Source organism: Lagopus leucura, unplaced genomic scaffold (genome assembly GCF_019238085.1).
Source record: "Lagopus leucura isolate 7727_CA_CO unplaced genomic scaffold, USGS_WTPT01 Super-Scaffold_100001, whole genome shotgun sequence".
NCBI classification, from domain to species: domain Eukaryota; kingdom Metazoa; phylum Chordata; class Aves; order Galliformes; family Phasianidae; genus Lagopus; species Lagopus leucura.
Window position 1 is genome coordinate 93,382,703 of NW_024962262.1, and position 25,221 is coordinate 93,407,923.

Genomic DNA, 25,221 nt, shown 5'->3' on the forward strand with positions numbered 1-25,221 from the left:
TGTCCCTTGCTCCTTACCCAGAGGCTCCCAAAAGTGCCATCACCAACTGTGAGCTCCACACAGCCCAGCCTCTTCTGCCTCATCTGTCCTCCTGTCCTGGTTTTATCAGTATTCCATATCACAACGTCATATGCTGCTGTCATCCATCACATGGCAAACAAATATAAGGAAATACTGGTGGGAAGGTTCAATCTCTGCTGCCATACCACCACCATCTGCCTCTGATACTGTGGGCCAACATAATAAATCAGGAGGCACTACTTTCAGAGGAGCCCTTGTAAAATATACAATACTATTACTGTATAAGTAACAAATCGTTTTGATTTTAATATTTTTTTAAACATTAAAAAAAGAGAGGAATAGAAATAAAACTGGTGGGATAATTGAATTGACCTTGATTTTGTGAAACTAACACATCAGGTTGGCTAGATGGCAATGGCTGCAATTCTTAGAGAGGTCTGAAGGTGTTAACCAGAGATTTTTGATGAAATTTTACCCTTCCTGTACTTCATCCTTGACAACTGTTCACAAATGTGCATACTGCCAAAAAGCAATGACATGAATAAGGTGTGACTGTGAAGGATATTTTTCTCTGGTAAATATAGGGATTATGAAAAACTGGTAAAAAGATACGATCAGATTTTTGAGTTGAATATTTTCTGATTGCAACTACATCTACGTACGTTCCATTTGAACATTTGCAGGTCACGTATATATATCAACTGAAAATGGTGTCAAAAACATAAATTGACAGCTTTTTTGTTTGTTTGTTTGTTTTACAATCTTGAAACCTATTCTTAAATTCCTTTATCAAAGTTCTCAGAATGTACTGAGCTCCACCTGAGGGTGAATAATGAACAAGTGGAGAGCTTGTGCGTAAGAATTAAGGGGCAGGCTAGCATAGATGATACTGCTGTGGGTGTGTACTACACTATCTGATCACGAGGAGGAAGTTGATGAGGCCTTCTACAAACAACTGGAAGTAGGCTTGTGATCCCCTGCACTGGTTCTTACGAGCGATTTCAATCATTCTGCTATTTGTTGTATAAACAACAAAGCCAGGCACACACAGTCCAAACAATTCCTGCAGTGCAGGGAAAATAATTTTCTGATGTAGGTGGTGGAGCAGCTGATGAGGAGGGGTGTGCTAACTTGACCTAACACAGAAGGGCTGGTCAGGGATGTGAAGGGTGGGAGCAGCTTGGGATGCAGAGATTATGAGATGGTGGAGTTCAAGATCTTGCATGGAAAATGTAAAGCAATAAGTAGGATTGCTAGCCTGGACTTCAGGAGAGCTATCTGTGACCTCTTCAAAGACCTACTTGGAGGTATCCCAAGAGCATTAGAAGATAAGGGAGCCCATGTGAGCTGGTTGACATGTAAACACTAATTCTTCCAAGCTCAAGCATCCCTAAGAGTAAGAAATCAGAGAAAGGAAGCAGAAGGCCTGTATAGATGAGCAAGGAACTCATACACGAACTAAAAGACGAAAAGGAAAGAAGAAGGTCCATGAAATGTGGACTGGGAAGAATACAGGAATGTTGTCAGGGCCCGCAGGGATGCATCAAGGAAGGCTCAGGCCCTCTTGGAATTAAACCTTGAAAAGGAGGTAAAAGTTTAAAAAAAAGTTAAAAAAAAAAAAAAAAAAAAAAAAGCAAACAAAGAGATCAGTGCTGGGTCCAGCCTTATTCGATATCTTCATCAGCACCTGGATGAAGGGATAGAGTCCACCCTCAGCAAGTTTGCAGCTGATACAAACCTGGAAAGTGTCTGACGCATTGAAAGGCTGTGCTTTTTTTATCCATTCAACAATGGATAGACTGGAGAGCTGGGCAGGCAAGAACCTGATGAGGTTCAACGAGAGCAAGCGTAGAATCCTTCTTGTATCTGGGGAGGAATAATCACATGCACCAGTACAGTTCAGGGGCTGATCTGCTGGAGAGGAGCTCTGCAGAGAAGGACCTGGATGTAATGATGGACAGCAGGTTGGCCGTGAGCCAGCATGTGCCCTTCTGGCCAAGAAAGGCAATGGTAACCTGGAGTGCACTAAAAAGAGTGCAGCCAGCAGGTTGAAGGAGGGGATCCTCCCCTTCTACTCTGCCCTGATGAGGCCCCATTTAGAGCACTGTGTACAGCAATATATTCTTTGCTGTTCAGAGCACTGTGTTTAGCCAGTGTATCAAAATGCACAGGATTATTTGCCATCACTTGAGTCAGCACTGCCCTCCCAGTGCCCTGGTTTCCATTGACACAGCATCAATAGTGCACTGACAGTGTGGCTGTTGCTTCAATGGGTGCATACTCCAGGCCATCCCACAGGGAAGAGCTGCTGCCTTTATAGCACAGGGCAGGGGCGAGCTGCATTGCCAGCCATGCTGTTGTTGGCTAAGCCGTGCCTGGCTTAGAGCCATCCATCATAACACACCCATCAAAAAACTCTTCCTACCAGGCCTGCACTTATGCCAGTGAGTCAAGACTTCTAACTCTTCTTAATTGCTCCTCAACTGTGCCTTGTTGTATCCCACACTTCAAAGAGCGGGCTGAAGGATCTCACAAACACGCAGTCCTTCAACTTTTGGTGTGCTGTCCCATAAGTTTGGTTTTATCCCCTTTCCCCCTCCACATCTAGTTTAAAGAGCTCCTGATCAGTTTTGCTAACTCCTGCAACAGACAAAAATCTGTTTCCCACTCAGAGAAAGGTGCTAGCAATCAGACATCAGCAGGCCTAGTGTTGCGTTAAGAAACTCACAACTTGCTGGTAATGCCATATCCTTGGAGTCACATATTGATTAGCTAGGTCTGTTTGTTCCTTTCAGTGTTGTTCCCTGCTAATGGAAGGGCAGATGAAAACACAACCTATGCCCCTGATCCTTCAACCAATCGCCCCGAGGCCCTGAAGTGCTTTTTGATTGCCTTTGGAGCTCTTTTTTGCTACTTCATTGCTGCTGACATGACCAATAATAACCATTAATGGATAATAATCAGTGGGCCATCCCAGGTTAGTGAATTTTCTAGTAACATCTCTTGCTCAGGCTCCAGGAAAGCAGCAGACTTCCCTGAATATCCGTCAGGTATAGTCAGCATATCAGGGCCTCTGCTCCCTCAGAAAGGAGTCACCTATGACAAAAGATGTGGTCGTGACATGGGGAACAGGATGACAAGCCGAGGTAACCCCTCCAACCTGGATGGACTTTGATCCACATCAACATCTGCCTGTCTATCCAGTTCCAGAGCTTCAAACTCATTGTATAAAGGCACCTGGAAATTTTTTACTCAGAGTGTGGTGAGGTACTGGAAGAAGTTGCCCAGAGATGCTGTGAATGCTTCATCCCTGGAAGTGTTCAAGGCTGGGTTGGATGGAGTCATGGGCAATCTGATATAGTGCCTAATTTAGTGGCTGGCAACCTCTGCCTACAGCAGTGGGGTGTTGAAACCAGATGATCGTTAGGGTCCCTTCAAACTCAACCTGTTCTACAACTGGAAATCCTTGTGAGCAGGGATGCAATTGCCATTGGAAGTGGAAGAGTGACAGCACCCTCCCTGCACACCCTCCAACGTAAACTGCTGCACCACTCATTTACTGCCACACCACACTCTGCTTGCCTACTCTCTTTGTCATTAAACCTTTTAGTTATAAGTGAGAGTGTCACTGAAGTAATGCTGTGCTTTAAACTGAGCAGCTCGTTGCACTAAACTCCTATAAGCTATTCTGACCAGCAGTATCAAAATTTTTTGTTCTGAACTTGTACAACTGTGAGAGCAAAATTGATGGTGTGTGACCCACAGTGGTTTGCCTCTGACCCCCATTCTTCACCTCTTCTTTCACTAATCCCAATTTTAATTATCTACAAATTTGTACTTACTCAAGGCTAACACTTAATTTATCTACGGAAATTCAAATCATCCTGTGTTAAAATAAAGTTTCTAAAAAGGACAGGTTTGTCAGCCTTAATGAGATCATTATTATTCATATTAAGTGAGGTTGAAAATACATTAATACCAAAATGCTTCAAGAGAATCAGAAAGAGACAAAGCACTACTTGCAGTTAGGCTTGCAATTTGGGACCCGTTTGTCATACAAAAGAAAACGTTTTCCAGCTGTACAGAATTCCGCTCTAAAAGATATACAAGGTATCCCAACTGCATTTCCTGACAAAGAACAGCCTAACAAACTAAAATAATAGAAGCTTTGAGGTTTTCTACCAGCCCTTGAGAGGGCTCTCAATACAGAAGGGCTCATACATAAAAGATTTTAATGCCTTATGTCTTCTTTTAGTATTGAACGGTAGAGATAACCATGCCATATTTATAATTCTTATAGAATTTGGACTGGAGAGAGTGAGTAAACAGACTAGGTTTGCTCTTAGAACCACAAACAGAATCACTGAGGTTGGAAAAGACTTCTAAGATAATATAGTCCAACCATCAACCCACCACCACCATATGCCCACTAGCCATGTCCCCCAGTGCCAAACCTACAGGTTTCTTGAACTCCTCCAGGGGCAGTGACTCCACCATCTCCCTGGGCAGCTTATTTCCTAATATCCAACCTGAACGTCTCCTGCTGCAACTGAAGGCTGTTACCTCTTGTCTTATTGCTGTTACCTGGGAGAAGAGGCCAACCGCCACCTTGCTACAACCTCCTTGCAGGGAGCTGCAGAGGGCAGTAAGGTCCCCCCAAGCCTTATCTTCTCCAAACTAAATGAGCCCAGCTCCCTCAGCCGCTCCTCATAAAACCTGTGCTCCAGACCCCTCACCAGTTTCATTGCCCTTCTCTGGGCACACTCCAGGGCTTCAATGTCTTTCTTGTAGTAAGGGACCCAAAACTGAACACAGTGCTCGAGGTGAACTCTTTTCAGTGACAGACTACAAATTCACTTAAGGGATGCTCTAAATCATTGCAGACGACAGAAAATGCCTAAAACCTGCAGGCATGAAAAGGTACTTAGATAACTACAACGAAAGATACAATGTTAAGCTCCTCAAAAATCTGGACAGCTAATTAGGAAATGAGACAACTATTCCTAAGGAACTTCAAGAGAGAGAAAAGGATGGTAATAGGTCTGGAAGGAACAGCAGGAGATGTTTTTAAGAGTAAGCAGCAACGGCAGATCCCAGTGAGGAGCATGGCCGTGGGCTTGAGGCCAGGAAGTAACAGCCGTCACCAGCCTGAGGAAGAGAACAGCTGCAGCTCCAGACGCCTCTTTTTCACTCCTCTAGACCCCACTTCGTTGCCTCGCAGCCAGCCCAGGCTCTGCCTAAGCCTCTTTCCCGCTTTAACAGCGAACCGAAAGCACTCCCGTTCCCTCCGCCCCCCACGTCCCAAGGTGCCGGTTTCGCGTTCCTTGTCTGGCAGCGCCCCCTGCCGGCCGGCCGCCCCTCCCTCCTAAAACGATACCTTCCGTCTCAGCCAGACAGCCCGCACGCACCACGCCAGCGCGGGCTGAAGCAGAGAAATGCAACCTAGAAATCCGCTGTTGTAGCCGTCTCGAGAATAAAATCGGAGGGTGAGAAGACCACAAGGGAGGCGGTGTGGGAAACAGCAAGTTACAGCCAGCGCCGGAGAAATCAGGGCTCCCTTCTCACAAGTGGAGCAGCCAGCAGCACTCAGCAGCTGTGGGAGAATGGCCCTGGCAAACAGGGATGGATTGTGGTAATGTTGAAGTGCACTAGTGAAGTGGAAAAAAAAAAAAAAATCCCACAAGGTTTAAAAATGATGAAAGATGGAGTTAACACTCAAAATAAATACCAAGACAGCTCACAGAAATGCTCTTACTGGAGGATTGTAGGTGTCTGGTGTCAGCCTGGGCAGGCATGTAGTCTATTCTTGAAGACCTCCAGTTGCACAGTGCAATTGCTCAGGGAGCACTGAGTCCTTCTTCCCATCTTTTCCATCTTAATAACTGCCAGTTCCTCCTGCCCCCTTGTGTACGTCTCTGCTGCTGCAATTCAGGCCCATCAGGTCTTGGCTACCCACCACAGAAACAGAGCAGGTTGTTTCCCTCCTTTACAATAGTCTCCTGCAGATTTAAAGACATGCCCTGAGTCTACAAGGAATGCTGTTTTCTGAGTAAAACCACATCAGTTCACTCTGCCCACTGTCACAGGTCATGTTTTCCAAGCTGCCAAATCCTTTCTTGGTGCTCTCCTCAGAGATCTCTCTGGGAGATGCACATCTACCCTGGAGAGCTCTGTGCAGGACTCCATGTACTTTGGCAGGAAAGACAAACTGCTTCACTCATCTGATGGACTAGTCTGTTACTATACACTCTAGAGTAAGATATTCTCCTATTTTTCTTATGCCATAGCATACCAACTGGTATGCTGCTTGTGATGCATACAATCATAGAATCACAAGGTTGGAAAGGACCTACAAAATCTGGTCCAACCATCCTCCCCATCACCATTACTACCACAAGCTACTAAGCCATATCTCATAACTCCTCATCCAGATGCCTCTTGAACACTGCCAGGGACAGTGGCTCTACCACCTCCCTAGGTAGGCCATTCCAGTGGCATGATGACCTACATCCTCTACTACAGTAATGGACTAGAGTTATACTCACCTAATTAATTCCCCATCCCACTTCTGTGTGATTCATAACTCCTGCTCAAGGGAAGTACCTCACACTTGTTCTGCTGAATTGTATTTTGTTTCTTTCCTTCCATCCTATTTCTCTATCACACGCAGTTTTCCTGATTTCTCAAGCTTGTTTCAACTTTCATGTTATCTCCAGTTCTTGTGAGCCCAAGAAATTTAAACATCTAGCAGTAGCAGGTTTAGCAACCATCTTCTCTTTTTTAGCCACCACTGTCTCCAGAATGTACTTTCCAGAAATCCTTCCAAAATAAAAATAAATGGCAAACAGTCTGAATTCAGTTTCTGTCCATCCCTGAACCAATTGTATTGCTGCTTCCATCTGAGACATGCACTTTTCTAGCTCATAGTCAATTCCGTCTAGACTCAGAGATGGCCTACATGAGCTCTTGAGGCCCTTTGACATTCTGCCATAGAGCTTCACAATGGTCTTGTACATTGACGCTGTTCAAGAGATGATACACAACACCACTTGTACATTACATCCAAGCAGTTCTGTGATCAGAAGGGCTCCAATATGAAAACTGTCTAAACATTCCTGAAACACATTCAGGGAATGTGTTTGAAGTCCAGCAATTAAAATAAATGAGGAGAAGAAAGAAGGGAATATTGTTTCAGAAATGCTTCAAAATAAATAAATAGATAAAAATGTATCGGTCAAAATTTACTCACTTAAAACTCAGTGCTCCCAATGCTCCATTCAATCCATTCAAGACATTTGCTTCCCCTTTCTCCTCAGCTGTTAGCCACTTTCAGGAAAGGCTGAGCTCAGAGAATTAAATTTTTGACGTTTTAGTGTCCAGACAGCTTCAGCATAATTCCACTTGCATAGCCTAAGATGGTTTAGGGCTTAGGACCATTACTAGATGCAAAAGAATCAAACTTGCTCTGCAGGAGCATCTTCATAAAGTGATCTCCTTCCAAAAGAGGCACCCAACTACCAGCCCTATGTATGGTATGTATAGTAATGTGCAGTTCTAAGTGGGACTTGTCTTTTTGTTGTTGTTGTTAACCTGTTTCTTCCAGCACAAAATTTGAAAAGCCTTTACCAGAACTAAGATTCTAATCCAAACATCCCTTGTGCCAAGAAGCAGTCAACACTAGAGATAGTTACTCACTCAGACTCCTAAGTACAAAGGATGGCCAACCACAAGAGGCTGCAGGTAACATCTTGAAATTTCCTTTAAGGAACATGAACTTACCTGATACAATCCTTATCTGTTTCTACACAAGTCAAACCCAGCTGTTTAAAGCTTATGCTTCTCACATCACAGCTGAAGCTTTGCATTTTGATCCACTCTTTACTCCCACACCCCAGTACTGTAAACCAACTTGCACCAGGAAATTCATAACAGATGTTTCCGAACTTCACCACCACTTTTCATTTTGTTAAAAGTGCTCGATTGTTTTAACTTGACGGTGCTGCAAGATATTAGGAGCCAGGTAAAGGTTTTTGTTAAAAAACAAAACAAAACAAAAAACCTTTTCAGTTGACCTTCTAGTGCTCTAGAGTTCAACAGGAAGCTTGGTAATTATAAGGCAAAGGACTTGCAATAATAGCAAAGTCAATTTTGAGATCATTTTCAAAACAGTACTACAGCCATGACTTAGAGCTATCTGGCTGTATACAGGTTCATGGATCTGTGTATTGCTGTTCAATATGCTCAATAAACCACATTATACAGAATACTGCCTGTGTTAATTTTTTATGGGGATTGCGAGAAACCAGTAGTACTAATGCAACTGCAGATGTAAAACTGGTATAGTGCCATGAGTTCTGAAAAGAGTGTAAGTATACGATTTAATTGCACATCTTGCAGAGGTTATGTACTACCACCTATGTGTGTATTAAAAAGACAATAAAAATGCTTCTGAAGAGGAGTTGTTTTGCATGGGCAATAGCCCTTTCTCATAGCAGTCTTACTTTGATGGATATCACAACAACAGATCCATTGCTGTGGGTGCTTTTACTAACAGTTAAATATACCAAATACAATCAGCAGTAATTATATACAGTAAATGGCCTCTTCACAACCTGCTATTATGATTACATTCACCCACCATAATAAATAATCACAACAGACACCCAGAGCTTGATCCTGGCACATAAGCCAACCATGCAGGGCAGGCTCATAACTGGTTTCAGCAGCTGGCTGAAGATCTTCCCAGAATAAATGGAGTGCTCTCGAAGTGATGGAAATTCAAAACTGATGCCTGCCTCCCACCATCTAAAACATATGGGAAGAGAGTCAGCAGGACACAGTACGTTGAGAACCCTATATACAACTCTGGTAATACACTCTTTAGCTTGAGCAACAACAGCTCCCAGTACTCAGCATGAAGTGACCGCTCATTATATTACTTCAATTCCATTTTCTGTGTGAAGGCTTCTGAACTTATGTCTCAAGGAAGAAGTTAATAACTGTGAGCTTAGAGTAATTTTCCAAGTAGGTTTATTTCCACAGTACATATCACCCAACCAGCCCTGCTTTTGAGAAAGCATTCCTTGGCTCGGGCTGATAAGGGCGTTCATCTTAGCAATAGTTAAGACGCCCTCATTGCAAACAACCTTCTACTCAAGCTCCTTTGCCAGTATTTACACAGTAGGACAATAACAGAACATGCTGAGAGTACATCACCTTAAAATCATAGAATCATTAAGGTCGGAAAAGACCACTGAGATCATATAGTCCAACTACAAACCCATCCTCACTATGCCCACTAACCATGTCCCTCAGTGCCACGTCTACACAGTTCCTGAACACCAACAGAAATGATGAATGCACCACTTCCTTTGGCAGCCCATTCCGATACCTCACCAACTTCTGAGAAATCTTTCCTCACATCCAACCTGAACCTCCCCCACTAATAAAATACGTTGTCAGTGTATACTTTGCAGTGAAGCCATTTTCCCCCTATCTTAAGCGCTTCTCTTTCTTCCTACACAGGTGGGGTTTGTTTTTTTATCTTCCCCCCTGTTATTTTGTTGGTGTGTTGTGGTTTTTTTTTTGTTTGTTTGTTTTGAGAGGGACAAGGGAGGGGGTTGTTGTTACTGTCCTTTTTTTTTTTTTTTTTTTTTTTTTTCCTCCATATGAGTGCCAACAGTTGAAGTCCAACACGGGACTTTTAGCACACGGTTCGAAGACACACACTCACCACCTGTCCTTCAGCATCACAGAAGGATTCGGCACACAAAGCCCGCAGTCTCCCAGCCGACTCAGGGCTGGAAACGCTCCTGCTCTGAGCAGACCGTGCTCTGCTTTCCGTGCTCTTCTGCTGCCACCTGCAGGGCCTGGCTTGACTGCGCCTCTCTGCCAGCTTTTGCTCTTTCCTGCCGGCGCCCAGCAGACAGCCCAGTGTCAAGTCTTGCTTTGACCAGAGGTAAACGCCAAAATATGTCAACGGTCACACTGTGTGCTCCTGCCCTGCCTTGGAAACAGGGACGATTCTGACCTCACACGTAAGTAGGTTCGTATGGGATTTGTTTGGGTTTTTGAGTTTGTTTTTTTTATTTTTATTTTAAAAGAAAAAAAAAAAAGCCACTAGCAAAAGCGCAGATCTAAATCCTTGTGAAGTGCTTAACTCTATGTTGCACTGGGTCAGAAGGCAAAGGCCTTATTAGTCCCTCGTCCCACAGCCATGCAGAAAGCAAGCTGTGGGGCTAAGAACACCGCATGGATTGCACTGAAACGTAGCCCTGCAGATTCACTGCGTCTCAAAATTATACCTAGGAAAGGCTGGATCATTTTATTTACATTAGTAATGTTTTCAGCTCCGCAAGCTACAATAAAGGTTAGAATACAACAGTAATCAAATTTCTTGCTTCGCTGCACAGGCAGATCACCCTCGCAGTCAAAGGAAGTGTTTCTCTCACACACAGCCCTCCACTTTCTATATATATGCATTACATTTAAAGATGTTCATTTTGTTTCTCTACGTTTCCCTGAAGCATCAACGAACGCAGAAATCAGAATACTGGATGGGAACAAACAAAAGGTAGTAGACAAAATGTGCATGCAACAAATCTTAGTTCAGTTAAAGGACTTCAAAGTTAATAATTTCTTGTTATAGAATAAATTGGAAATTGAGTTTATGCCTGCAAAGAGCAGATATGATAGAAAACACTGCTTGTTTAGGCAAGGGTCTCCTTTCCTATCTTATATCCTGCCTCCTTATTTTCCTCACAAAGATCCTTTTCCTATCCCTAAACTGATAGGTGTTATCAAGCACATACACCATCAAAGCTGACTCCATCCTGCCTCTCGAGCATCCATTCACAACAAAAGGCAGTGAGAGCACATTGTCTATTCACCACAAAGCAGATGCAGTGAGCCCTCCATCAAGAAGCCCAGACAGGGAGGCTGTTTTCCCTGTTTACTAGTTACCATTACTTTTTAATATACCATTTGAATACTTATTTGATCCAAAATCTATTGCTTTTTTCCACGCATTAAGACAATGCACTTCTTCCCAGGCAACATCCTAAGCTCTAAGCACCAGCTTGGGGTGTGTGTGAGTCTCTAGAATACAAAGAAAGTAGTTTCACCCAAACTGGTTTTGCCAACCATGCTATTCAGGGATTTCTGAGACATCATCATTTCCCAGTCTCATTACAAAGATAACTGTCTGCAGATGTTAATATTAAAGTGGTTTCTAATGTACTAAGCAGGCAAAACTCATAGTTATCATTTCTCAGCACTCAGCCTACCATAACTTACAGAGCAGGGATGAGAGTCCTCCAATCCGAAGAGAAAATAAAGTCTTATAACAAGTGACCATTATACTTTTTCATATTCTCTACTACCTCAAAGAATTCTCACATCACCTGAGTAAACTCACAACAAAGAATGGGTTCCTTTTTATATAGACTAACAAACAAAAAAAAAAACTTACTAAAAATCCTGCAGTTATTTTATGAATATTAAAAAAAAAAAAAATCAATTTACTTTGTGAAAGGCTTGAAAGAGTGATGCTTGAGAGGCAAATTTTAGAAGAACCAATGTTATTGAATGTGTTTTATGTACTGCTGAAAACCTGCCTGTGTCCTAACCAATCTTGCAATGATCTTACAGGCATTTGTTGTTGAGCACAATCACATCTAAGAAACCACTGCAAGCAGGAAACCTGGAGTTCTAATTCATGCTCAAAGCTAAGTCACTGCAACAGACACAGAAGGAGAGTTAAACTCTTCTTTGTTTCCCAGGTTTTTCTCTCTCCCAGGGTAAGGAAGGCTCTCCCTAGCCACCAAGCTCCTGAAAGAATGGAGGGCTCTGGTTGGGAAGAAGAAGAGCACAGTCTGTGGAAGATGTTATTCCCAATTACTTCATACTTCCCTGGCCCAGATTCAGAGATCACTCAAGTGCTCACAAAGTTGCTGCTTAGCTAATTAAAATCAGGACCAGTTTCAACTTTCCTTCGTATGCCAGAATGCCATTTGTGTTGGTCAGGGTCATAAATAATTGAGTCACTGCTAAAGCAGAGCCAGAAGCCTCAGAGAGAAAAACCTGTGAGTAAGGGCATGATGGGCAGGCATGAAAGGCACACTTTGCACCCATGCAGTTTTACATCCTGCTCATGTTTGAGTCAGCACCACTGATCAAGAACATGTCTTAGTGCAAAGAACATTTTGCACTTAGTGAGCACTAGTAGTAACTTTTCTGCAATGATCTCCAGATAGGTAAGAACCTCACAGGTGGTGGGCAGGTGCAAATGAGGATGCATTCACACGCATCACGCACACACACCAGAAACCAAAAATAAGACAAAGCACCACTTGCTTCACCTTGCCCATTTGATACTTATTCTACTCAAGATTAAAATTAAGAATCACAGATAAATACATGAGTTTATTGTTAGCACTCTCATTGCTTGCTGTTACTAAGTCTGTACTCCAGGGAACTGATGGTCTCCAGGGTACACAGCATTTGGTACACAACATTTCATAGATGAGGGTTTGTTTCTGATCCTGCTATAAGCCAAGTGAGATAAGACTGCATTACTGCTACAAAGCTGAGACCAAGTTGTAGGAAAGCATCTCAGATGCACGGGGGGCCAAAGGCTCTGCAACAGAGCTTTACAGATTACAGAAGTAAACATATATTAATAAAGCTACTACAATCTAATGTTTACTTTGTCCTTGTACAAAAAAAAAAACTCACCTATTAGAGCTTTGTTTCCCTGAAGACTATACTGTATATTTAATAAAAGCCCCAACACATCAACAATAATTGTGATTGATGATTCAATTGTGCACTCCTTACAAAATAGAGCACTCCTTACAATGACAGCTCTTCTAGTGCAAAATACAGATGCCCATGGATGTTTCATCTCACCTGAGCTTTTGTGTGTCTTCAAGTAACCTAATTACCACAGCTCTATGTTAATCACTTTCTTTACATCAGATTCTGAAAGTCATGGCTCATTTGTACACTCATCTATTCCCCTGATGGTCCTTTTTCTTTCAAATTTGAAAAACCTCAATTAAAACAAACCACTAGAGGCCAGACTTGGCTCTCTTGGTAGTCTTGCACTGCCTGAGAAACAAAAAAAAAATCCTCCCCTATTAGAGATGGCATTTGTTTACCCATACATTATGTACAACAGAGACAGCTCTGCATATTACAGGGTACCACCAATACTCACCTGTGTTAGGTGACTGGGACCTCAGCTGAGCTACAAGGGAAACCTTTGGTCACCCTCACTGCTGTCCATCTCACCCTACACCATAACCTGCCCTCTTCCATTTCCTACAGCCCAGCAAACCCCACAGGTACCCTGTCCACTCACTGTCCTTGGCAGAAGTTCCCAGAGCCCTGATATAGGTCCTTCAGGTAAAATATGCCTTCTCAGATAAAGCGGAAGGGAACAGGTCCTAAACATATCAAACACAGAGATACTTGTCAGGACCAAATTTTTGCTGTCTTCCCCTGTTCTTCTGGGGATGGACTCTAGCCCAGCATCTTGCTTGGATATTTAGAGGACTGCCAGCTCTATGCTACCAGCCCCAAGGGACCTACTGTAAAGCAAGAGAGCAATGAGTCTTGGCAAATGCACAGAAACCAGCTTTATTTGGGTGATTCTGTGACCCCACCACATTGGCCACACCAGCCAATGCTATGGATAGGTGGTAGATATAAGACCAAAGACAACATGCCAGAGCCAAATCAAGGCTCTGGGGATGAAGTCACTGCAATGGGGGAAGGGGAAATCATATCTGTTAACTCAGGAGGACAGGGCCCACACAGTGGTCAGTTATGGAATCAGGTATGCATTGTGTAAGTCCTGCCCTCATTCTTCTTCCAGGATATACTGTCTGTCTTTGCTACAGGACTAGCTCCAACTTTTGAACAGATCCCAAGTGAGCAGAAAAACAAACTGGAAAGGACCTTGGTTGGTGCCTACCCCAAGGAAAGACAGTTATGTCTCTATGTTTAGCCCAAGGAGCAAATGGCAACTGTATGAAGCACCACTGCCCTGGGCTTTTTTTTTCCCCCCCCCAAAAAAAGTTCTCTAGACCTCTTGTTTCCCTTTCATGGCCACAGACAGCTAAAATGCAGCCTGGACCTAGATAAAAGAAAACAGAAGGAAAAAAAAAATACAATCAACTTAGTCCCACTACTTAACTATGTGGAGAATTCTGTGCTTTGGTTTAATTAATAATATAATTTGTTTTTATGGAGTATCTTCCAGCAGTCAGCTCTTTTGCCAATTAAAAAAACCCACCCAAGAGTATTCCACAATACTTGGGATAGCCTTTCTGCTTTTTCCCTATCCATTCTCAACATAGCTTTTTTTAAAGTACCCAAGATAATCTTTAAGTGTTACAGAAAATAGAATATGGAACTGTATGCTTGGTGCTCAATTAACGTACATTGTATGTTCAGTGATTTATGTTAGATAGTGGGACCAACATGCACCTGTGATGTAAGATGATGCCAACACAGATTCAATTTATCTATTGTCTAATTATAAACTACAACTTAGATTAATAAGCACCTTCTTAATTAAACAATGGGCGTCACTCCTTGTTGTATGTTGAAATGGCTGCTGGTAAATATCACTTCAGTGTGTTGTCTTCTATTAACTTCAGCACTCATCTTTCCTTATGAAATTACTTGTCACACAAAGAAACTAGGTTTTAACGATGTGCTTTTTTTTCCCTCAGCATCTGCCATATTTCCTCCCAGGAAGAAGTCCTTAGAGACAAAGGAGTGGAACAAAGCTAGCAAGAGCTCCTCTTCCCTCAGAATAAGAAAACAGGAAGAGGAGGCAGGAAATCAGCATGGCTTAGCAAGGATCTGCTGGTCAAACTAGGGGAGAAGAAGAGCAAGTATAGACAGTGGAAGCAAAGGTATGCCACCTGGGAAGAATACAGGATGCTGTCCAGACTTGCAGAGATGGGATTAGGAAAACCAAGGCACAGATTGAACTGCCTATGGCAGGGGGGTTGTAACTTGATGATCCTTGAGGTCCCTTCCAACCCAAGCCATTCTCTGATTCTATGAGAGCACAGAGCACGCCTTGCTGGCACATTTAGTGATTTTACTTGCTAGTATTAATTTCATTGAAAAATGAGTGTGAAAGGGTGATGTAATAGCTTAGAAAAGAATCAACCTGCTCACTTTTTCAATTACAGTCAAGGTAAATTTTATCCCGTAGCATCAAAAGATGTAGGCCACATTCACCTTTTAAAGATGTGTTTCCACTTGTCTTCCAGCACCTGCTCACTATGGATCCAGTTCAGAAAAATGGGTACGAGAAAAACTGTCTCTGCCATCATGGTCCAAAATGATTTATCGTCACTAGTAACAGGCTCTGCTCTTCACACAAAGAAGTAGACAAAAATTTCTAAGATTATATATTAAGGAACTTATCCTCTCAGCCAGGAGAAATGAGAAAGCAGATGTAAGAAAATGTAACTCTCCAACAAAGTCTCACCTTTTCCCTACCTCCAACAAAGCTAAGAACTTGTAGTCATCAGTCATTTTAATCAGTCATTTTTACATTTTCCTTCTCCATCCATTCACCTTTATGACACAGTCAAGAAAATGATTAACTGATTAACAGTTTTGCAGTGAGTTCTGCTCCAGTGAGCTCTTTAGATATTGGGTATTTCAATCTGCAATCATGCAGCCCAGCAACTTTAACGATGCAGGCAGTTTCCTGCCTAACATTACAGTGGAAAAACAGAACAGAACACTATTTTCTCTTTCTTTTTATTAGCACGTCTGTGAGAATCAGCAAGGAAGAAGCAGTCTTTAGAAACAAATTGTCTAGCAAATTACATACAGAGCAGGTATTTGTATATATTTCTCTTTAATCATATATAAAGAGTAAGTCTCTTCCTTTTTTGGATAGAAGCTGAAGGGAAAAACGTACCATAGAAAGACAAAGGATTTGCATTCATCGTCTGCAGTACTCACTTCAATCAGTCTGATTTTGCTGAATCTGCTGTAAATATAGTGAGCATTCCCAGGAAACTGCACTTGAATCTTCATTTTTACTTAGAAAGAATTTAGTAATGTGTCAAGGATTTTCAGCTAGATGCAGGAACAGTTGAATTACTAAGTTCAGTGCAACGTAGATGTCCAAGCATCTGTCTGCAGAGAAATGTGGCTATGTACCTTTCTATACATACAAATGCTTGTAAGCATTAATGTAAGTTTACACAGGTGTGTAGAAATACATGATCTGTCATACTTCAGAATGCTGTATCATCTGTTTTTCAGTCTGAAACGGATGGAAAAATAAGGGGTTTTTTGGCTTTTTATGTTTCTTGCCAAGTTTTCTATTTTATCTGAATGTACAGATCTTCAAAGTGCTCTCCTAAATGGTTCTGATTTTTATTCTTGGCAGGCATTTCATATGGAGGTTAATAAGCTATTAATGCCATTGATTAAAGCTCTACTACCTAGGCTTTATTTACTTAAGCTTTAGGGGAATTTCTACAAAATTCTTTAAGTCAATCTAGTCTGTGTAACAGGATCCCACTTCAGCTAATACTAGATTGTCTCTCTACTCATGTTTCCATCCTTCCAGAATACCAGTAGAATGACCTATTAAACTAACCAGCTCAATTCAGAATGAGACATGCAGCTTCCTCCTCTGTTGCCCAGAAGTCACTCATCTGTTTTACTAAAATCCTCTATAAGGAGTTGTTCTTTGTCAAGGGCCCCGTGAAAAGCAACATTACAACTTCCATTTTTTTCTTGTTCCCACATCTGTACCTTGTGTGGGTATCTCTTAGCAACTACAGGATCTTTCGTTTTCCAGCTCTTCACAAAATGAGGTTGAACAGTCCCCACTCTTCCTCTCTACAAACTGCTGCTTTCACTTCTTTTCTGTCCCCGCAAACCCACTGTACCCTAACACCACTTCCCTCTCCTTACAAGCACAGCCTGCTTGCTATGATAGAGGCAATTTCCTTCTCTTTCCTTCATTTAAGCTCAAAAATGAAGCACGGCTGAAAACTGTGGCAAAGTGAAGTATAGTCAGAAAGTGAAAAGAACAAAACTTCAATTAAGACTCCTCATGTCTTCTATAAAATGGAAATATCCCAGAACATCCAGGCAAGGGAAACAGATGATTTTTTTGTTTGTTTCTGGTTGTTGTTTTTTTTTCTTTGTTTTTTTTTTTTGTTGTTTTTGTTTTTGTTTTGTTTTTTTGTTTTTTTGTTTTTTGCATTTGTGAGTTTTGAGGGTTTCCATGCAGAAAGATACAGAGAAAAAGCAACTCAACTATTTTTCCAATAGTTTAATACAAGGCAAGCTAAATAAAGTGGCCACATGATGCCAGCATTGTCTGGGAATGAAGAGAAGGCTCTTTAGTCTAATCTGAGCAGATTTTTTTCCCCTATTCTTGTCAGGTTTCTTTAATACCCACACATCCACTCTCTCATTCTAATTCTGCTCCATCCTTCTCATCCAGCCTTTTTTGCAGCTCACATAGTTCACCCCATGAAGAGCATGAAGTCCTCCTTTTACCTTTTCAAGAGCTACAGAGTCTCACTGAGTCTGTGCTTAGCAGATCATCATCTTACCAAGTCTTGCAGCTCCTAGCAAAGCTAGTTCCTCCTTTCCTCTTCACATAAAAGCAGAAAGCACAGGCTGATTCTCTTTACACACAACGAATTCCCTCAGCATTGTCACTTCACCATTTGCATTTGACTTTAGTACAATTCTGAATTCATGTTCAGTGGATTACTGCAGGCCATTACAAATTTTGATCAGGATTACAAGGAAGGGAAAGAAGATTAGGGGTGTTTGTTTCTCTAAAACAGCCTTTCCCAGAATATTTCCCCAAACCTAGTAGGTTTGAAGCAAGAAATCTCATGAAAAATGTCAGAAACATCTTTACTTCCATCCATGAGATGTTCTATCATCTGTGGCATGTGCACACAATTCTTCAGTGTTGGAAATGTTAAAAAAAAAACACAAGAAAGCATTGATAGAGGAGCATTAGGAAGACCTCCAGCCATGCTAAAAACATTTAGAAAAGCCAAGTGGAAAGTGTGATCTGCAGGCCTTTGACTCTAGCAGATGTAACAGCATGTGGTTTTTCAGGAAACAGCCATCTCTGTATAACAAACTGCCCACTGGCTGGGTTACCACAGTCTCAACAGCTTCAAGCAAAGCTAAATCTTCCAGCATCTACTATTTGATCTTCTTGCTCTGAGACTCTGAATTCTTCTGGTCAGGGAGGAGATTGAAAAGATTTGCAAACACAGCACCCCATCCTTCTCTTAAGTATCAAAAAGATGCTTCAGATACAAAATGATAGCTCACCTCTTTAAAGTACTGGATAACACATTAAGAAAGTTCTTACAAAGGCATTTTGTGCTCTATGCCCACACTTGTACATACACGATTTCCAGGTGAAAGAGTTCCATCACATTTTTGTACGAGTGCATTCAAGACACCCGCAGACTGACAGATGAGCTACATAGTCTTATTAAAATAACGCCTCCCTTCAGGGTTGAGCTGTCACTCAGCTCCAGACAGCTGCATTTGTCTCTCTACCCTCACCCCTCCAGAGGGTCTTGCTTCATCTGCCTTCATTCCTTGCCATGACATACTGAAACAGATCAGAAGTACCAATCACACCAACTCTTTCAAGAAAGAAGCACTGATAAATCAGTAATTCAAAGAACAGTGGTACTTCAAAACATTGCATTTTAGAGGACAAATATACAGCACTCACATCTGACAAAATACCCACTACATTACACAAGAATCTATATTCCTCTCTGAACATTCTTCAGCAAAGTTAGATGGAATCTCCATGCAGGGGACTGTAGCAGTATACCAGGACTGTCCTGAAAGTAACGCCTCTTATTTTATTATGCTGGCCATGACATCAGAGGTGGATGTTTCTTTTGTAGAGGTTGGACCTTCCCAACAACATTCCCTTACATTTTCAGACAACTCTGTCTTTTAACCAGAGGGAGGCTGGACTTTCTCAACAAGGCTTGATGATCCTGCTCCAGATAAAAAGACTAAAGAAGGTTTATAATTCAGGTGTCTGTCAAGAGTACTACAATCATTTGAAGTCTATTGTCTAAGACTCAGTACCGCAAAGGATGTTGGGAAGTTGCACATAGTAAAAAGAAAGGGGTTTTGCATCAGAACTAAGAGAACACATAATACAAGTGTCAACATGCTTGTTATTTGTGTAACAAAGAGCAAAAAGCATATCTTAAATTGAATGTCTTGGAAAAGTTGTATGCTCTTTCAGAAAAAAAAGCAACTTTGATTAACAATCACAGCAATGCTCTTATGTGTAGGAATTTAAGTTCAGTTACACTTCATATGAAACTTCACTTTTTCTAGAAACCCCAGAAATGCAAGTAAATAGCACAAGAAATTTCAGGTAACTTTTGTTCACCACATTAACTAACCTCAACAGTTGAAGCAGATATGTCTCTTAACTTCTGCTTTTCTATTAATTCACCAATCTATTCCTACAGAAAGGAAATAAATGTAGAATTCTACATTTCCCATTTCCCGTTTCCCCTGGATACTGGATAAAAGTCCTCAAGCCAAAGAAATGCAGATCTTTAGTACTAACGGATTCACTCTTACTTCAAAAGTAGGCTAAAAAAAAACTTTACAACATATTTCTCATCTATGCCACTTAGTAAATTACTTCAAGCATTTATATCTTGACTACACTATGGCTCTCAACAGCACTGAAATTGAACTGGTTTGTTTTTCTAACAATTATTCTGGTCCAGATAGCTACATGTTTTAAGGCTGTGATAAGTTGGTATCATCTATTACACACAAGCATTTGTGAAATGCACATGTTTGCATACAGGCATGTGGCAGATGGCTATTGCTTGTAAAATGTGATAATGCTGGCACTGGAAGAGAGTAGTGTTCCCTCACCATATCATAGGACCATTTCAGTTTCCTGTCAAAGATAACTGATAAAATATCATCAGCCAAAGCTGATTTGCAGAGTCTGCAGAAACTACTTTTCGTTCACAGGGGACTTGACAAACCTCTATGAATAGGACCAGAACTATGTGGATACATCTGTCTGGATTTCTGTGTGAGTTCAGATCAGTATTCATTTAGCTCACAGGCTACCAGGAACTGGGACCACAATTTGTTTGCACATCCCTTAGCACAGAGAGGTCCATAGTGCCAAGCAGCAGCACCACCACCATCTGCAAAGCAACTGCAGTCTGGACTGAGCTGCCATGAGGCTGGCAACCACCTTGTGTGAGAGCCGGGAGCTGGGGTTGAGGCTCACAAAGGCTTTAGAGAAGGGAAGTTGGAAACAATATTGCTCACAGAAGTTATGTGCTCTTTTAAAACTTGACTCATGGGGAGTTTCCTGTACATCTAGAGAGGAAAGTAAAACCACATGAGCGTAAGATCATAAAAACCCTTAATATATACACAACAGAAATTCCTGGGTGACTTTCAGTACATCAGGTTATTACAGACAACTCTTTACAAGGATACTGGGAACAGCATCACACACACTCGCCTCATTCTTCCCCTCAACAGGGTACCTGCTTATGGCAGCTCCTGAGAGAGCACGGGGCCCAAAAAGCCAGTACAACTCCTCAGATGTGCTTACTCTGACATTAAGAGATACTTGCATGGAAAGAAGAGTTTCCAGTCCTGACCTTCAGCTGAACTTCCAATAGCCAACCCACACACAACACACGGACTGAGAATTTTTAAACAGATACAAGTTATACAAGTCTCAAGGCTTACAATAGACTCATCTCTTCCAGATGCATCCAGGTCACAACGCAGCAGCACAGGTTGCGCTCCCACCACAAGCCAGGTAACACAGCTGCACACACAGCACACTCCTGCTCAGACTAGAGCTACCTGTCCTGACAAGATCACGTGCCACAGAGGAGTGGGCTTTCTCACTCCAGGACTGCATTCAAATAATCATTGTTGAGTAAGCACACATTGATTTGTATTCTTAAGTCCCTCATCACCTTCAATTAGCATCAAAGAATTTTTTGTATGGTGTGCACTAACATCTGTTCTGAGATTAATACACTGACACCATTCGAGTCAATTAAAGACAGTATTGATTACTCTGCCAGGAATCAGTTCTTAGGACTGGCAGTAAACCCAACAAATTTAAATTCATGACATAGAACCATAGAATCACAGAATTGCTCAGGTTGCAAAAGACCTTCAAGATCGTCAAGTCCAACCACAACTAACCATACTACCCTAACTCTAAGAACCCTCTGCTAAATGTCCCTGAGCACCACATCCAAGCAATTTTAAACACACACAGGGATGGTGACTCAACCACCTCCCTGGGGAGCCTATTCCAGTGCTTAACAACCCTTTCTGTAAAGAAGATTTTCCTGATATCCAATCTAAACTTAGCCTGGCGCCATTTCCCCTTGTCCAGTCACCAGTGAGAAGAGACCAGCCCTGCTCTCACTGTAAGCACCTTTCAGGTATTTGAAGAGAGCAATAAGGTCTCCCCTCAGCCTCCTTTTCTCTAGACTAAACAGCCCCAGTTCATTCAGTCTCTTCTCATAGGGCATATTCTCCAGAAGTGCGACTTGGGCATATCAGGCTCAGCTGCAAAGGTACAGTCTACGTTAAACATATTTGTGTGGCTGTGTCAATTACTGCAGCCATACAGCCGGAACTACTACTCCAGATGCTCCAAAAAGGAACAAAGTATCCCAGGCTCATACCACCGCCATATCATGTGTATACGTTGTATCAAAAGTTGTGTCTCCTATTTATTTCCAAGGAGACTACAATTGATACAAAGATCGAAATAGCACTATTTAATATTACAAATTCCTCAGCTACAAAACACTATTTCTCAACATAGATAATACCATCAGCTATGGATTTTCACCAGAGATGAACAAGAGCCTGCATGCTGTGCTTGTAGAAATCTGCACCAGCAGAGTTGACCCACTGTCGCCACTGCTGAAACACACGGCTCACATTCACTCATTGCAAAATTCAGCAAGCATTGATGAGTATCAGTGAGTGCCACTTATTCCACATGGAGGAACTCAATGACACTTTTGCTTCATGTGCACTCCCATGTCAGACACCATTTTTTCAGACTGCCCCCTGCTGTCACACAGCCAGAGAATATTGTTGGGAAGGTTCAACCTCTATTGACACACCACCAACAGCCACCTCTAATGGCATGGGCCAGCATAATGAAATAGGAAGCATTACTTTCAGAGCAGCCTTTGTATGTTCACCATGTGCTCATACATTCCCTCTCACCCCCCTCCCCACTAGCCAGGCAGCTGTAAAGCCAGAATGATGGAGACAACTAAGGGCATTTTCCATAGTCAGTGTCAGTTGAGTAAGCCCAGGCAATATATCAGTGGTAAACACATCAAGCTGGAATCATTTTGCGTGGGCACAAAGCATTTTTTGTTTCCAGAAACAGTCTTGTCACTACTTACAAGCAACACAGAGACCATTAAGCCAAGACAGCCTCAAGGATATATACAGATCATGCCTCACTGGGATTTGAAAGCCATCCAATTTCGCATGTGCAGACCTACACCCTGGCATTGCCACACTGATGCCATGGCAGTACCTCTGCCGCCAGCACTGACTCATGCAAAGCCAGACAAGACATCTCCACATGCCTGGCCCCATCATGCCTCTAACTCTGCAGGCCTGGTCCTGCATTGAATGTAGGACACACAGCAATTTGCGAACTGCGATCTTGCTCTGAAGGATGCAGCCACAATAAATCTACGTTTTGCTGTCACAAGAGCCTCCAAGCCATCACTACGATCACTTTATAAGTGTTAATAGGTGCTAACTGGAACAATAAAATCACAATACCAGTAGCTCCAGCACCACAGGAGAGATCCCCACACCAAGCAGCTGTGAGCAGGCAGCTGCATGGCACACTGCCAGGGTATTTGTAGAGAGGCCTGCTCTAAGCAGAGCGTAGCAGGAAGCAGAAGTGCTGTCTGCGTCAGGAAAAGGGAAAAATATATTGGTCAAAATTGGATTTTTTCTCCTCTTTATATCATAGTGGGAACCAAGCCACATACTTCCCATGCAATCTTGTGCAACAGCCACCCATGCTTAAGGACCCAGACAAACTTCTGAATAGATTCTAGACCTATTCCACTTGCATAAAAGTACACTTCCTCTAACACAGTGCGTATGGTAACTTCCATGCATAAAGCTAAGAAATATGAAATAATTTGAGCTGGCTTGGTAAGGAAACAAGCGGCCCTACACTGAACACTGGATTTCTCAATGGGGCAGTTAGGTTATTATCTGAAACTGCGGCTCTTTATAAGATCTTTTTAGTTCAGGACCGATCACCTTGCTGGTGAGCCCAGAAACACATCCCACCAGTGAGTGGAGCTCTTTCTGCAGCTTTAGAACTACAGATTTGTATGGTTTTTGAAGCACAAGTATAATTAATTTCTCATGTATGTCAAATATTTTGCCCCCTTCCTATTAGCTGCTCTGAGAAATTACCAGGCTTTCATTACCAAAGATGTTTAGTTTTTGTTTTTGCATTTTTTTTAAATGGATTGAATAAAAAAAAAAAAAAAAAAAGCAGTTCAAGAAAAGCAATCCATTCTTGTTTTTCATTGGTACAAGCTGTTTGATAGCAGTCAGCAAAAGATGAAGGCTTGTGATACTCCAAGTGCTACAGAGCAACCATGTTAAGTATCTGTGTAAGGCTGAATTCTGGTAAACTTTTCTACTCCCTAACACCAAGGAGGAACAGTCAAGATGCCTATGCATGCAGTCCCAACAGGGAAACAGATGTTTAAAATCGTGGTATCACTTTAGAGATGATCTCCACAAGGCTCCTTTATTCACACGCCAAAAGCAAGACTAGCTAAGATACCAAGGGCCTGGTATCTTGTCATCTTCAGGGGCACAGTAGTTTATGTCCATACAAGCAAAAGGGGGAGTTCCAAGAACCTGCCTGAGCCAAGCCCTTCCACATCTGTCCCTTCTTCCCCTTAACCATATTCTCAGTTTTGTGGAAAGGCTCCACTGCTTAGCACAGCAGAAGTACTTTGTAAGCAATCATTTACTCCTCACATCAGCTCTGTGTAAGTGGTCATACTGTATACCCAAAGAACTGAGAACACCAGTTTCCTAAAGCCAAGTTACAGCACACAAAGCACATGCACAAATACAACATGGCAAAGACTCATAAAGAACCCCAGTCATGGAAAAAAAGAGAGCAATCACTGCATCGCTGCCATAGATTAAAATGCTACAAATCACAACAGATCAGTCCATGAACAAGCTTTCACTTTGCTGCAAAGTTCTTCCACAGTTACACTTCTGTATACAGATGTCCTTCAGATGATACTTAAAGTATTAATTAAACAGTGTGTGTGAATTAAAAATATATACTTCTGAGAAAAAAAAAAAACAAACACATTAGTGCTTCAATTCCCATACCAATTCAAGGAAAAAAGCCATCAGAGGACTATATCTACACAGCATCTTACATCAGAGAAGAGTTAAACAACATGAATACATCATAGTGTGTTTAATGAAAAATGGAAGGAGAGCGCCCGAATTCCATACCGCAAGCAGAGAAAAGACAGCTTCCGTCTTTTCTTTAGAAAGGAGCTTAAATACTTCTTCCCCATCTGGAGGGATGATAAGAATTATGGCTTTATTGCCTGGCCATGGAAGACACTGGCACAGGTCAGGCAGACCTTCTGCACGCTCCGATTCAGGATGACCCACTCGCCTCTCACATCCTCTTTCAGCCTGCCTATGCTGATGTTTTCATCATCTAATTTCTGCTAACTACAGACCTTCAGCTCCTTTTGAAGATAAACTAAAACAGAGCAGAAACACAAGATAAAGAAAAGCATCCCTGGACAAATAAGACATTCTTGAGTCATGTTCTTTTCTGGTAGAAGACTTCAAAATATATTTAAATATCAGTACATCCAACAAGCTTTGATCAGTCACCTTCAGAGTACTAGGCTTCCTTGACATTGTGACAAGGAGGAGACACAGACAAATTCACAAACTGAAGGAGAATAAGTAGAGGAAAAATAAGGTCTTAGGATTTGCTGCCTTGACCAGCTAAAGAGATTGGCTGGGAGCAGGGTTTAATGAAACAATTTTTTTTCCACCCTAAAT